This window comes from Prionailurus viverrinus, chromosome A1 (genome assembly GCF_022837055.1).
Source record: "Prionailurus viverrinus isolate Anna chromosome A1, UM_Priviv_1.0, whole genome shotgun sequence".
Classification (NCBI taxonomy): domain Eukaryota; kingdom Metazoa; phylum Chordata; class Mammalia; order Carnivora; family Felidae; genus Prionailurus; species Prionailurus viverrinus.
Window position 1 is genome coordinate 58,957,790 of NC_062561.1, and position 14,065 is coordinate 58,971,854.

The following is a 14,065-nucleotide window of genomic DNA, read 5'->3' on the forward strand; positions in this document are numbered from 1 at the left end:
AAAACAGTTTTAATAACTTCCCAGAACTGACCTTTGCTGAAATCTGTCTCCAAGAAGTTTCTCTTCCAGAACTGCTGTAATGGCTAGTGAGATATCCTTGAGCATTGGCACATTTAGAAACCAGAATGGACAGGGTTTACTAAGTAAGAGGAACTGAGGCAGAGAAAAAAAAGGAGAATTTTAGAAAAACTCCCAAGATTTGGTACTTAGGCAAATGTTTAGATGGTGAATCCAAACTATATATGGTGAAGGATATATGGTGAAGGATTCACTATATATGGTGAATCCAAATATAGGTGCACGATGACTATAATATATCATTTCAAACCTCCCATACCAGTAGCCTGTTCCTCCCCCAAACCAGCCTACTACCTTTGAATATTCAAAAGAGAATTTGATAGAACTCTATGGGATCCAACCAATGTTAGGATGTGACTACATTTTACATAAATAACTCTTTCAACAGTTTGAAATTATTGTGAAAAACCAGATTATACAAATTTAAGCTCTTTATGTAAGATATTTCAAAGGCTTCTATGTCGATGTTCATTATGTATTTTTAAGGAACTGATAATGGGATTCAGCCTTTTGATATGTCCAAAACTTATATGATTGCAGAACTTTTCTATGATCTTTTTCACAAATGAAAAGTTAAGTGAAGCAGGCTTTAACCAATTGTTTTCTGCTTTATAATTTGGAAGTCTCACTTACATGTATGTCTCAGTTTTGCTAGACTACAGGTTATTTTAGGGGATGAGTGGGATATTGTTCATCTTTATATTGCTGAAGCAAAGCAATTTTTTTGTTATAATGGGAACCCAATCAATGGTTGTAGAATTAACAAGCAAATAATGATGATTATGTTACAGTAATTCAAAAGCTTGACAAATCCCTTATAATAGATGTGATGCTAAGGTTTACCAGTCTTCATTGAGTTGGGTATAATCTGATGAATCTTGGAAATAACAGCAATATCGAGGCACTTGGTAGAAAGTTCTAAACCACATTATTCCCCTACAATCTTTGATTCTTGTGTTATTTTCTATTCATACCACTTAAAAAATAATTTGTCTAGATTTACCATCTCTAAGTATAGTTGATAATGTACTATCAAACCATATGCTTTCTTGGGTAGGTAAATTATAGAATCTTGCTAAGTAAATTATAGAATCTTCAGTATAGTAGACACCCTTAGGTTGACCTTAAATGAAACACACCCTTGTGTAATCTCCTTACCTTGAATGTGGGCAGAACTGTGACTGTAGAAACCCAGTATACATGGTGAAGGTGATGGGATATTCTGTTAGATTATATGACAAAGGTGAAGAGATTTTTCCAATGGTAATTAAGGTCCCTAATCAGTTGACATTGACCTAATCAATGGAGAGATTATGCTAGGTAGGTCTGATGAAATCATCTGAACCTTTTAAAAAGTAACTAGACCTTTCCTGAAGGCAGTGAATCAACACAATGGAGAATTTTATATCCATTTCTGGTTTTGAAGAAGCAGGCAATCACAAACTATACAATCTAAAGAAATTAAATGTACTGAGCAACCTGCAGAAGTTTGGAAGTGAATCCTTCTTTAATTGAGCTTCCAGATGAGACTACAACCCAGGTGACCCCTTGAGTTCAAGCTTATGTGACTCTGAGGAAAAAACCCAGCTGTAGATCAGAAGTTCTTTGACATGTGACCAACAGAAATTGTAGGATAATAAGTTGGTAATTTTTTAAGATACTAAATGTGTAGTAATTTATTATGCAGCATGGAAAATATATACACCCATTCAAATTTAAGTTTGAGAAAAAAATTTTTTCTAATAAGTCTAATATATTTCAAGTATGTCCCACAAAATATTTGGAGGATATTTACATAAAATAATTACTTGCTTGGAGCCTGGGTGGCTCAGTCAGTTAAGTGTCCAATTCTTGATTTTGGCTCAGGTCATGATTCCAGGGTCATGGGATTGAGCCCCATGTCAAGCTCCATGCTGAGTGCAGAAACTGCTGGAGTCTCTCTCTCTCTCTCTCTTTCTCCCTTCCCCTCTGCCCCTCTACTCCAGCTCCAGCTTGCATGTTCTTTCTAAAATAAATTTTACAAATACATACATACATACATACATAATTCTTTCTTATTTTATTTAAAAATGTTTTCTTAATGTTTATTTTTGAGAGAGAGGGAGTATGAGCAGGGGAGGGGCAGAGAGAAAGAGAGACACAGAATCTGAAGCAGGCTCCAGGCTCCAAGCTGTCAGCCCAGCACAGAGCCTGACGCAGGGCTCGAACTCACAAGTCATGAGATCATGACTTGAGCTGAAGTCGGATACTTAACCAACTGAGCCACCCAGGCGCCCCAATAAATACATATTTCTTAATCTCAAATTTGAATGTACTGGGTATACTGAATCTATGTATGTATATATGTATGTGTATGTGTATGTATGTATGTATTGCTAAATCTGGCAACCTTACTCTTGGGAAATTCTTCTCACAGCCTGTACCTGTTTCCTAACCCCCTAGATGAGTCACTAGTACTTTCTATATTATATTTTAGTTTGAAAGCAATGCTAAATCTCACAAAAGTGCTTCTGAGAACAAAACTAGGGCCACCAAATAAGGCATGTTTAAATTTGTGTAGTGTAGAAAATTTGTTTTGCTTTATGATTTCCATCATAGCCACACCCCACATACAAATAATTCAGAGTAGGGGCGCCTGGGTGGCGCAGTCGGTTAAGCGTCCGACTTCAGCCAGGTCACGATCTCACGGTCTGTGAGTTCGAGCCCCGTGTCAGGCTCTGGGCTGATGGCTCAGAGCCTGGAGCCTGTTTCCGATTCTGTGTCTCCCTCTCTCTCTGCCCCTCCCCCGTTCATGCTCTGTCTCTCTCTGTCCCAAAAATAAATAAACGTTGAAAAAAAAAATTAAAAAAAAAACAAATAATTCAGAGTATTATGTCACCTTCAAAAACGCACATACATGCACAAGCACGCATTATCCATAAAACATATTCCTGAAGCCACATGCTATTCAATAGCTTATTTTTACTTAAAGGATGTTTTATTGAATTTTCCTTTTAATAAAAACCAGAACAATCAAAATATTTTTAAAGTTTATGTTTAATTTCCAGATTTCTCTTTATATCACAAGAATCCAGGTATACTAGTTGTAAAGTAGTCAATACCACGTTTTTGGATTCTAATCATAACCTCTTTAAACATGGTATCTGCTATTAAATTCTTTAGAAGTTGTAAGAATTTTCCTATAATGAGACCATTGTGTTTGAATTTAGATGGCCTTTAAATTAAAAAAAAAAAAAGAAAAAAACAAGCATTTTAAATAAAAATTGTCCAGAGTTTGATGTAAGTGATTCTGGTTTTCATCTCTATTTGAACACTTAATAACTCTTTCCCTCTGGATAAGACATCCAACATTTCGCAGTCTCAAATTTTTCATCTGTGCACTGGCAATGTGACATGTACCTGGTGGGTGCTGAAGACACACTCAGTGATAATTATAATTTAATGACAAGCATTTTGAATATAGTAATTTATTTATCATATCAATGATAATTTTTTTTTATACTTTTTACAAATGAAGAGATAGAGATTACAGGATATTAATTAACTTGTTGAAAATCATGCAATAAAATGTGCCTGAATCAGGGTTCAAATCCAGGCTGTTCTTCAATCTCATGTTCTACAGCTTCTTCTAAATAAAATTTACTTTGTATATATTCAGTTGAGTTGTTTACGTCAACTATCTTTCAGTAGAACTCTCACTGTTAAGGGAGCCGGGTGGCTCAATCAGTTAAGCATCCCACTCAGTTTCAGCTCAGATCATAATCTCAGTTTGTGAGTTCGAGCCCTCATCGGGCTCTGTGCTGACAGTCCAGAGTCTGCTTGGGATTCTTTCTCTCTCTTGCTTTCTCTCTGCCCCTCTGAAACTTGTGCATGCTCTCTCTATCAAAATAAATAAACCTAAAAAAAAAAAAAGGAATTTTCATTGTTAGGAAAAGAAACAAGCACAAAAGTATGGTGGCCATGAGAAATGTATATGATCTCATACTCTCTGTTAAATGTTTTCACCTGTATCATCTCTTCTTATTTTCCCAAAAATGCTATGAGGCAAGTAGGGAAGATGTTTTTATCTTTGCTTTCAGAAGAAAAAATTGAAACTTGGAAAAGTTAAGTAACTTTTGAGTTCAATTGGTACTTGAACCTATAGCTTCATATAAATTATTTTTGTTCTGCTTTATTTTATATCAATTACATATGCTGAAAGCATCTCCATGGAGATTATAAAGTTCCTTTCTTTGTGTGAGGCAAATAGAAAAGAAGAAAATAAAAGGCAAAGATTACACATTCATAAATTCTGGTCCATAAAGTTTCACTGATGAATAGGAATTCATGGATAGGGTTGAAAGGGCTAGTTTTGCTCTTCTGCATTCTTACCCCAAATAACACAGCATCTATCCTTTTCCACCCTCTTGTCTGCATTCAAATGTTGAGTGGAAGAAACTTAAAAAAAAAAAAAAAAGCTAATATCCTGTACATCACCAGGGAATGAGTTCTGATCTTTGTTTTCATTCCTTCTTCTTTGTAGTATGACTGGGAGATCTTAGATATCTGGCTGTCAGAGAGGAAGTGAAAAGGGGGCCAGGGAAGGACTTTTCATTCTGAGCATTAAGTCATCTTTTCCATGTGAAGGTTTGATAAATGCCAAGTGAGCCGCGCCTGTTTTGTTTTTAGGTACATGAGAATAAATCCTTACACATATTCCCATTCATATGCATTCCCATTCAAATCCCATTCTTTATGTTCTCAAAAAATATGATAAAATTACTTTATCCTTATAGACAGACTTTGCTTTTTTTTCAAGATCAGAATAGCATTAACACTGGTTTAGAGGATTAAATCACCTCTTTAATAAGGGTTTATTGAAAAGCTCTAATCTGTTTGGGTAGCTCACTCTTTGATGTGTAAATTGTTCCTCAATTACTAAGGCTGCAGAGAGGTTGCTTTACCAAATGTAACCTTTCCATTCATATACAGTAATGAATGCACTTGGACTCTCATTTAAATGTCATTGTCATCCGGATGTTCACATAAGATAGGCAAAAGTAGTTCACAATAAGTGAAACCACTTCAGCCAGTAAATAACCAATGCCTTGTTAAAGTGGAAAGTAATGACTCTTTTTAGCTGTTTTTTTTAAGACTTTTTTTTTTTTACACTTTAGGATTTTTTGTTTATTTGTATTCTATCCACTAATCACATACATTTGAAAAAAATGTGGTATGGATTACAAATGGGTTACAAATGTATTCTGAATGAGAAACAATAAAACTTCTGCCCCAACCATCATTATGATTAATTTAAAATTAGAAATTGTTTCTTTTATATTCTGGTTCATTCTGTACACTAATTTAGCAGATGTGTCTTAATTTTGGACCTACCCAGAGATATTTTTTAAAATATTTAAAAAACTTTAATTTAGCTGAATATAAATTTATAAACATATTTTTCATTATAAGGCATTGCATTCCAACATTCAGCCTTTTAAAATGTCACTAATAATCATTAGTTTCTTGAAGATTTGTTTTCTTGAGAGATGACCTAATTTGGAGAATGTGAAATTCACTGGCTTTTAGTTCACATGAGTTTCAGTAACTTCTTTATTTGTATTATTCATCTGAATTGAGCTTTAAGTTATATTTCCTTTAGTTCTTAAGATTTCTTTCGAGTTTTGTATATAACCAAATTACCTCCTATTAAGAGATTATTATACTACATTCCCACAAGGGAATAAAAAATATACTTAAATATTATTTATATTTTTACATGAAGCTAGGATACTATAGAATGGGAGCTTATGATTACTATCATTGCCTGAGTCAAAAATTATTGAATATCAATATTTTGTTATCCTATTTTACATATAGATGGTATATTTTTATGATGGCAATGTATTTTGGCAATGAAAGAGTCAGAATCATTTTCTGATCAGTGGCTATGAATTTTTCTTTTTCTTTATTTCCCCTAATGTTGTGAAGATGTGTTAATATAGGTAGTTTAACTCTTTTATTTCTGGCCCTGTTAAAAATATGGTCTAAAAAAGTCTACCAAAATTATAAAACAGGTATAATTTAGATCATTTACCTGGGAAATGAATAAGTGACTCTAAATCTAGGGAAAGCTTTCTATTCAATTTCTCTTTGTTTTTTCTAAAGAGTTATATAGTGTTTATTATGAGATAGCCACTTTAGAGATACAAACATGTGAAATGTATGTAACAACTTTATAAGAAGGTACCATTACTAACCTATTTTGTAACTAAAGAAATTGCATCACAAAAAGATTAGAAACATATACAACTTTAAGACGGAGTTCAATGGGGAAGAGAGATTAAAGAATGTATTTCTCTAAAATTCTTTATACCAGCTTTTCTGAAATTTCACTTTAGATTTATCATTAAGAATCTTGAACATGCACACGGGTGCACACACGTACACACAAAGACACACATAATCATTTGAAAACACTATTTACAGTATGTCCCTATTATTTGGCCAAGGCCCTATTTCATTCACTCAGCAGTAAGTAACATTTAATGAAGACACTGATACTCACTTTACTGGAGTCGGGCTGAGGCAGTGCCACTCAGCGCCATAGCCCTAGCATCCCTGTACCACACAATGGTCTTGTCATCTAGTTTGTAAATTGGAGCATGTATCTCAGGCTATAGCAAACTTATACTTAGGGGGATTAAAACGGTTCTCTCCCCGCCTCTAAGAGAACTTTGCTGGCACTCTTCTGAGCAGGGAATTAAATTGATATCATTCCAAATATTCTGCCCGCAATTTTTAATAGTCATGCCATTGGATTTTATTGTTTGTCCAAATAAACAGAATCAAAAGTTGTCTTTTTGAAATTTAACTTGTTCTTCCATCAGCAAAGATATAGAAATGTTAAAAGAGGTCATTTGAGTATTAAAAAAATGTTTATTCTGGAACACATCTGCAAGACACAAATTCCACACTATCAAGGGATAAGATGGCCTCCATAATACATGGGCAGTTGGTCCATGTGACACATAAATGTGTGTCCTGGACTGAATTCTATCTACAGTTGGGGTACCTGCCTTCTTCATATTTTGAAATGTGCCAAAACTTTTTAAATTAAGTTTCATATATTTTGTCTACTATGTATAAAATATTCTTCATCTTTCACGAGTAAATGAAATTTTAATATTTCTTTCCTGTAATGGAGATGAGTTTGCTTCAGAATTTATTATGTGATATTCACATATAAGAGATGACTTTCCAGGACTTGAAAAATTCACAGTAAAACCATCACAACCATCAAAACAACAATAGTGCAGAATTGCATTTTTGTAACTCACTAGCTGGAATGTGGGTAGCACCCTGCATTTTATCAATAATGACTCTCCTTAATAGTCATTTTATCTAATGAGATCATCTGTCAATTTCTTACTAAGCATTCACTACTGCTCTAAGTGTTAAAAAAAGCAAAAAAAAGAATACTTAAAATGTCATTTCCTTTCTGCTATGCACAGCTTATTCCATTAAAGCTAGGGAATTTTGGAGGTTTGACCTGTTTCAGAAAATTACCCTAAGCTCTTTGACTGAATCCCATTTAGATTTACATCAGACTAATTCTGGGTAGAGTTTATGATCTTTGAAATCAACAGAATAATCTTTGGTGTGATGAAATGTAGCCCTATTGACTAAATTACAGCCAATTATATTTAGACCTTTGACCTAAATAATGACCTTGAGATCAAGCAAGGCAATCAAGGCAATAGAATTTCCTTTTGTTCACAGCATGCACTTCTCTACGAATTGAAAATTTTACAGTTGGAAAATTAGTGATACATTGACTTATTCCCCAAATTGAGAAATAAAAATACATTAAAATAGTTTACAAAAAGTTTATCATTTAGAACATACACAATTTAAGAAGTGTAAGATACAAATTGTACAGGATTTTATATAAAGCCAATAAAATAACCACATATCCCTGTCATTAGGAGATAAGAGATTATTAGAATATTAGGATATGTATTAGGAGATAAGATTAGGATAAAATTTAATTTGTTGTTTTCATATTTATTAAGTTATAGGGCATACTTTATGCCCTATAACTGGACACAAAATTTTAACATGTATCACAAAGATAAGACTTTCTTTAAGTTATCATTATTTTAGAAAACATTTTATGTTATTTGTAAAGGATTTGGAGAAAAACTTGTTTTTTTTCCTCAGTGCTATTCTCTTGTTTTACGAACTCAAGAGAAGAGGACCAAATTAGAGTTGACAAGTAACAGATTGTCAAGTGAAAAATTTTTTTTTCTTTATGCACTATATAAGAAAAAAAAAAACTAAGACAATACAGAGGAATCATTTGAGATACAGTGCTCATCTTGGATGTAAAGATATTAGCACCAACATAATAATGTATATTTCTAAGTGTTTGGTTTTTGTTGCAAAATCTTTTTTATACCAGAATAGAATTTTGTCTAACTCTTTATGGAACTGTTTGTTCCATTCATGTTAATTACTACTGAGAAGTATTTCATTCATTCAAGCAACTATATCTGTTAGCAGTGAGCAATAAAGGTTGCCAAGGATTTTAGGCTATGGTCCAATATATATTTAGCTGTAATTTTGAGAAACTCCTGGAAACTAGGTCATTCTCATGTTATGTATATTAACAATTATTTCCCATAGAGGATCCTAGAATAAGATCCCTCCCATGAGTTACACTTAAAAATGTTCCCACATGCAAGATTTACATTACTTAACAAAAAATGAAAATGAATATAAATGGCATCATTCTGAAAGTCACTTCTATAAATCTGTGGATGTGTTAATGATGACACAAATTTTATTAAGTTTAATTGCAAGTTAATTTACAAATAACAGCAGCCTATATAAAAAATTTAGAAATATATTAGCAATCAGATTTTGGAATCAGATTTTGGTAATTTATTTTCCACAACAGAACTTGTACCAATAATCACAATTGTATACTATTTAATACATTGCCTATGTAGTGCTTTAGAGATGGTCTTTGCTTATTCAGCTTCACTCTAGACTTATCTAAATTGTTTTTTACTTTTGTCCAACAAAAATTTGTTTGGTATAATTCTATTGTTCTATTATTTTTATATTTTGGCTATATATTTATTTATATTTACATGGAGTTATTATTTTATTATTGTTGCAGTTTTATTTTTATAGCCTCTATGCTTTTGTGCAATTTAGATCTCCTTCCTAAAATGTTCTTTCTTTTTTTGTGTGTTTATGATTCTGGCTTTCAAGGCAAAACTCTAGTTTAACTCTTCCAATTTCTGTATTACATAAATCTATATCAATATCTGTATTCTCTAGAGGCAACCATGCAATTTATTTATTTTACTAGTTAAGTAAAGCACTGTATTTTTATCTCTCATATATAGCATCCAAAGTATTAATATCTCAAGTACAAAGTCAATTACTAAATAAATAAATAAATAAATAAATAAATAAGATTCCCAGAATTGTAAGAAAGGGAATTTGTGGAAACATTAATGATTATAAATACTTAATTATGTTCTGGGCACTAAGTATTATTATTTATTGATAATTAATTTTTCAAATTAAGTACACATATTTCTTACTAAGTGTAACTAACCATACACAAACATACAACACCTATGGGCTATGGATTGACATTCAAATGGGGAATCCAGAAAAAACACTTAAATTCACTAAACTTGAGTTTCCCCATCTTTAAGAGAGCAACCAATGCAAATCAATTCACTGAGTTGTACTATCAGGGCTAAGTAAAATATATAGGTACAATTTTTACTAATGTTTGATGTTTTCAACAAATATTTAATGCTTCTATGCACTCCTGTAAGTGCTATGGATACAAAAGTAAGAGAAAAGCAGTGAAAGGTGCTATCAGAGAAGGAAAGATTAAGAGGGGGCAGAGAGCAGAAGCAACTACTTCCATCGGTGGAAGGAGGAGGGGAAGGCAATGCCATGGGAGTTTTTCCGCAAGACTTGATGTCTGAACTGGCAGCTGAATAATGACTAATTGGAGTTAGCTAGATAAGTGAGGTGAGGTAAACAAGGAAAAACATTCCAGGTAGTTACCTCATTTACCATGAAAAATAGCGCAATGATTTTAGGTTAATTTCTCTGTTAGTTATCAGAGCTGCATTTTATCACATGAGTAAACTAAAGCTCACAGAACTTAAAATCCCTATTGCCCCAGGTTCACCTAGCTAATGAGAGAGGCTGCATTGAACCTGTTCTGACTGTAGCATGGAAAATATTCTTTCCAAAGTGCTACCATGAGAGAACATATAATAGAGACCAAATAAATATTTGATGTTTTACTTGAAAAACCTGGAATAATTAAGCAAGTCTAGAAAATTGGAGCTTCTTATAAATATTTAATCTAAAAAGTTGCATATGTCAATCAAATTAATATCTCTATATATGAAGTGATAGACATGACTTATTTAAAGCCTTATGTATTTTACAAATATCCACCCAGAAACAGCATATCTCTTAACCCTATCTGATCAACACAATTCCAGAAACATGAGGTCCATGCAAACATACAGCTGGTCATCTAAGCAATTTCATATATATTTCCCTAAAAACAGATCATTTTTGTTGTTATTGTTTCTGCCCTAGAGGAACCCTTGGGTTTCTTGGCTCAGAAAAATTAAGACTCATAGAAAAATTTCAATATGAGTACAGATCATGAATGCCTTCAATATTCACTGAATTATGTCAACACAGATAATATACCAGTGCAATTTTCAAAGAAGAATTTTTAGTTTTGCCTTAAGCTGTCATTCTATAACAGAAAAATTAATAAAAATGTTGACAAAATATCAAGTAATAAAACCTTATTCTGAATATAGTAACCCTGAACTTTTTTATTGGAAGTTCAGTTTTGGTCTTTCAAAATATCACAGGGCACTTAACTATTTTTTTAAATGTTTGTCATTAAAATGTATGATTGTAATCCATAATATATTAAACTTCAAGATTTCATGGGGTATTTTTCATATAAATAAATTAATGGCTAAGTTAAATATTGCCTGAGGCCTGAAATAAACTTTTCATTGAACCACATACACAAAACAAACCAAAAAAACAAAAAAAGGAAATAAAAGAAAAAAGAAATAAAAGAGAGGAAAAAATATCACTCCCTTTTTACAAGGGCATTTTTTTTTTTGCTCTTTGCTATGAAGGAAGACAGTTTTCTTATCAGTCTGATAAATTTTAAAAAGTCTCTACTTCCTCTGCAGCATCAAAATCACTACTTTTCTACAATTATACTCCTTAGCAAAGAATGTCTGCTTTAGTCCAGAAAATATGGCTATGCAGAATAAAAGCAAAAAAGGCTTTATAGTCTTTATAGTCTTTTTGATTCCAATTCTAATTAATATTAAAAATCATATATACATTTTTCATGAAATTATTTGCGTGTGTGTAAGTTACAGTACTTAAACATACATGCAAGATTGATTCCTTTAAGTTACAGTACTTAAACATACATGCAAAGATTGATTCCTTTAAGTAGTCATTGACTAATATCTTGAGTGGGGTAATAAGTGATTTTCAGCAATTATGTTCATAAAATGTTACTAATTTCTTGATAACTTAATCTCCATTGTCATGGGCAGAATGCTAAGGTGAACCCACAGATTCCTGTTCTTTGGTGTACTACTGACCTTGTGTAATTCCCATCCTTTGTGAGCAGAACATGTAGATATGACAGAAGACCACTCTCATGTTAACATTACATTATATAGGATAACACTCTTCATGTTAACATTACAGAGCAAATATGAAGGAATTTTGCAGGTAAAATTCATGTCCCTAATCAGTTGACTTTGAAGTAATAGAAAGTGAGATTAGCATCAGCGGGCCCCATCTAACCAAGTGAGCAGTTAAGAAGAAGTCAGAGAGTTTTCACATGAGGAAATTCTCCAGTTAATCTTGAAGAAGCAGACACTGCGAGTTGCCTATGGAGGTGATCTCCTGGCAACCTGCAGGGAAATAGGGTCTTATGACCACACTGAACTGAGGTCTGTCAAGAAATGGTGAGATTGGAAGAGGAGCTGGGACCTTTCTTAGGTAAGATTGTAACCCAAACTAACACCTCAGTTTTAGACTATCCATCCCCTGACTAGGAGATAAAGTTAACCTGGACTTGGCATCTTTACCTCAGGAAAACAGAAGATAATAAGCTTTTGTTGTTTTAAGCAGCTATATTTGTGGTAATCTGTTAGAAAGCAACAGGAAACTGATGCATTCAATAGGGAATATCAGTTGCATTGTATTATGTTTTCCATCAAAAGAATGAATGCTAAACTTAAAAACAATTCCTTAAAAATTTAGCTATCAAGACTAGCTTTTCATAGGGATAAATCTGAAATTTTATAAGAAAAAATGCTGGATTTTGACCATATGATAACATAATAAAATATATCTTGGTTGACATCCATGTTCTGCTGAGACACACTTATTTACTCTAAGAAGTCTTTTGTGTCGGTCAAAGTGTAATGTAAAACGCCCAGAAACCTCTTTAGGCTTTTCAAGCAGAAAGATATTTATTTCAGGGAGTTTGGTGCTTACAAAATCATCACAAGGGCTGAGAAAGGAACTGTGCTTCAAAATTAGGCTGCCAGATTCTGTTGGCAATGAGATCTACTCACAAGTGTTTCCAAAGACAGAAGAGGGAGTGTAGAAGAAGAAAAGAGCCAGATCAGTTTTTCTAGCCTAGGTTTGTATTTCTATTGCATGCAAGTATACATCTCTCTGTTTTCTCTAACATAATATTTATAATACTATATTCTAATAACTCATTACCGACTAAAATTTTTTGTGTACTTTTGTTTCAGTAATTCTATGTATATATTTCCTATTAATGAAATTGCTCAATATGCATACAATTTGTTTCAGTAATATGCAATTAAAAATCTTCAGATTCTTCATATATATGTGTGTGTGCGTGTGTGTGTGTGTATATATATATACATATATATAAAACATATATATGTATATATGTAGTAAAATTTGATTTTCCTTCCTAATTTTTCTACTAAGGAATTGATAAGTACTAAAATCCTTTAGAATATTTCTAAAGGAATGTCAAATGTATTAAAACCCAAGTATTAAGTACTAGTATGGCTTGTGATTTAAGTGTGTTTGTATGTGTATGGGCTCCTAGAACTCGGGTTGTATGCTTTATATTTTTGATTTCAGTAAGTGTATGTACCACAATTTAAACACAGTGCAACTTCAAAACATCTCCCCCCTACTATAATGCATTATTTCTTATCCTTGTATCATCAGAAAAGAAAATAGGCATTGTACTTCATAAACTAGCAAATTAATCACTTCAGAAATTATCACAAACAGAATTTATTTTGATTGTGTAGTGTATGTGTATTTTATTTCCATTACTGGAACTTCTCTAGGAATATTATTTGTGACCATATCTCCATCAACCCACACTTTTAGAAGGAAATTTCTGTCTTATAATCTGTTCTATTCAACTGAATGAAGTCTAAGTGTACACAGAACACTAGAGGCTTCTTTGGAGATAACAAAATACGCAATGTTTCCTTTAGGCTTCTAAGATCAAATTATAATCTTTTGGGTATACAGATTTAAAATAGGTTTTTTTTTTTGAGAATTTATATGCCTAGTGCCATCTAAAGCATTTTCTTATTAACTTACTCCATGCTCACAAAAACGGCTAATATTCAGCCAGTATACTTCAGTGTTCTCACAACTGATGCTAAAATCTTGAAATAGTTTTATGCTGATACTTCTCCCTTTCCACCCTGGCCATCCCAACATCTCAGAAATTTCCTCTATCCTCCATATTCTAGCAACTAAAGGGCTCATAGCTGCCTCAGCAAAAAGCTGCCAAAATTTGCTAAAAATGGCACAGACACTGCTTGCCATACTGGATGTGAAGTGCCTCTGATTATGCTCATTTTTGTAGTTGTGTAAACTGAGGTACAGAGTA

At 32.7% G+C, this 14,065-nt stretch overlaps 1 long non-coding RNA gene across 3 annotated transcripts in view; it reads left to right on the forward strand.

Moving 5' to 3' along the window:
* LOC125175566 (uncharacterized) overlaps positions 1–14,065 on the forward strand; it is a 547,675-nt gene that overhangs the window by 485,717 nt on the left and 47,893 nt on the right. The gene's annotated exons all lie outside the window — the stretch shown is intronic.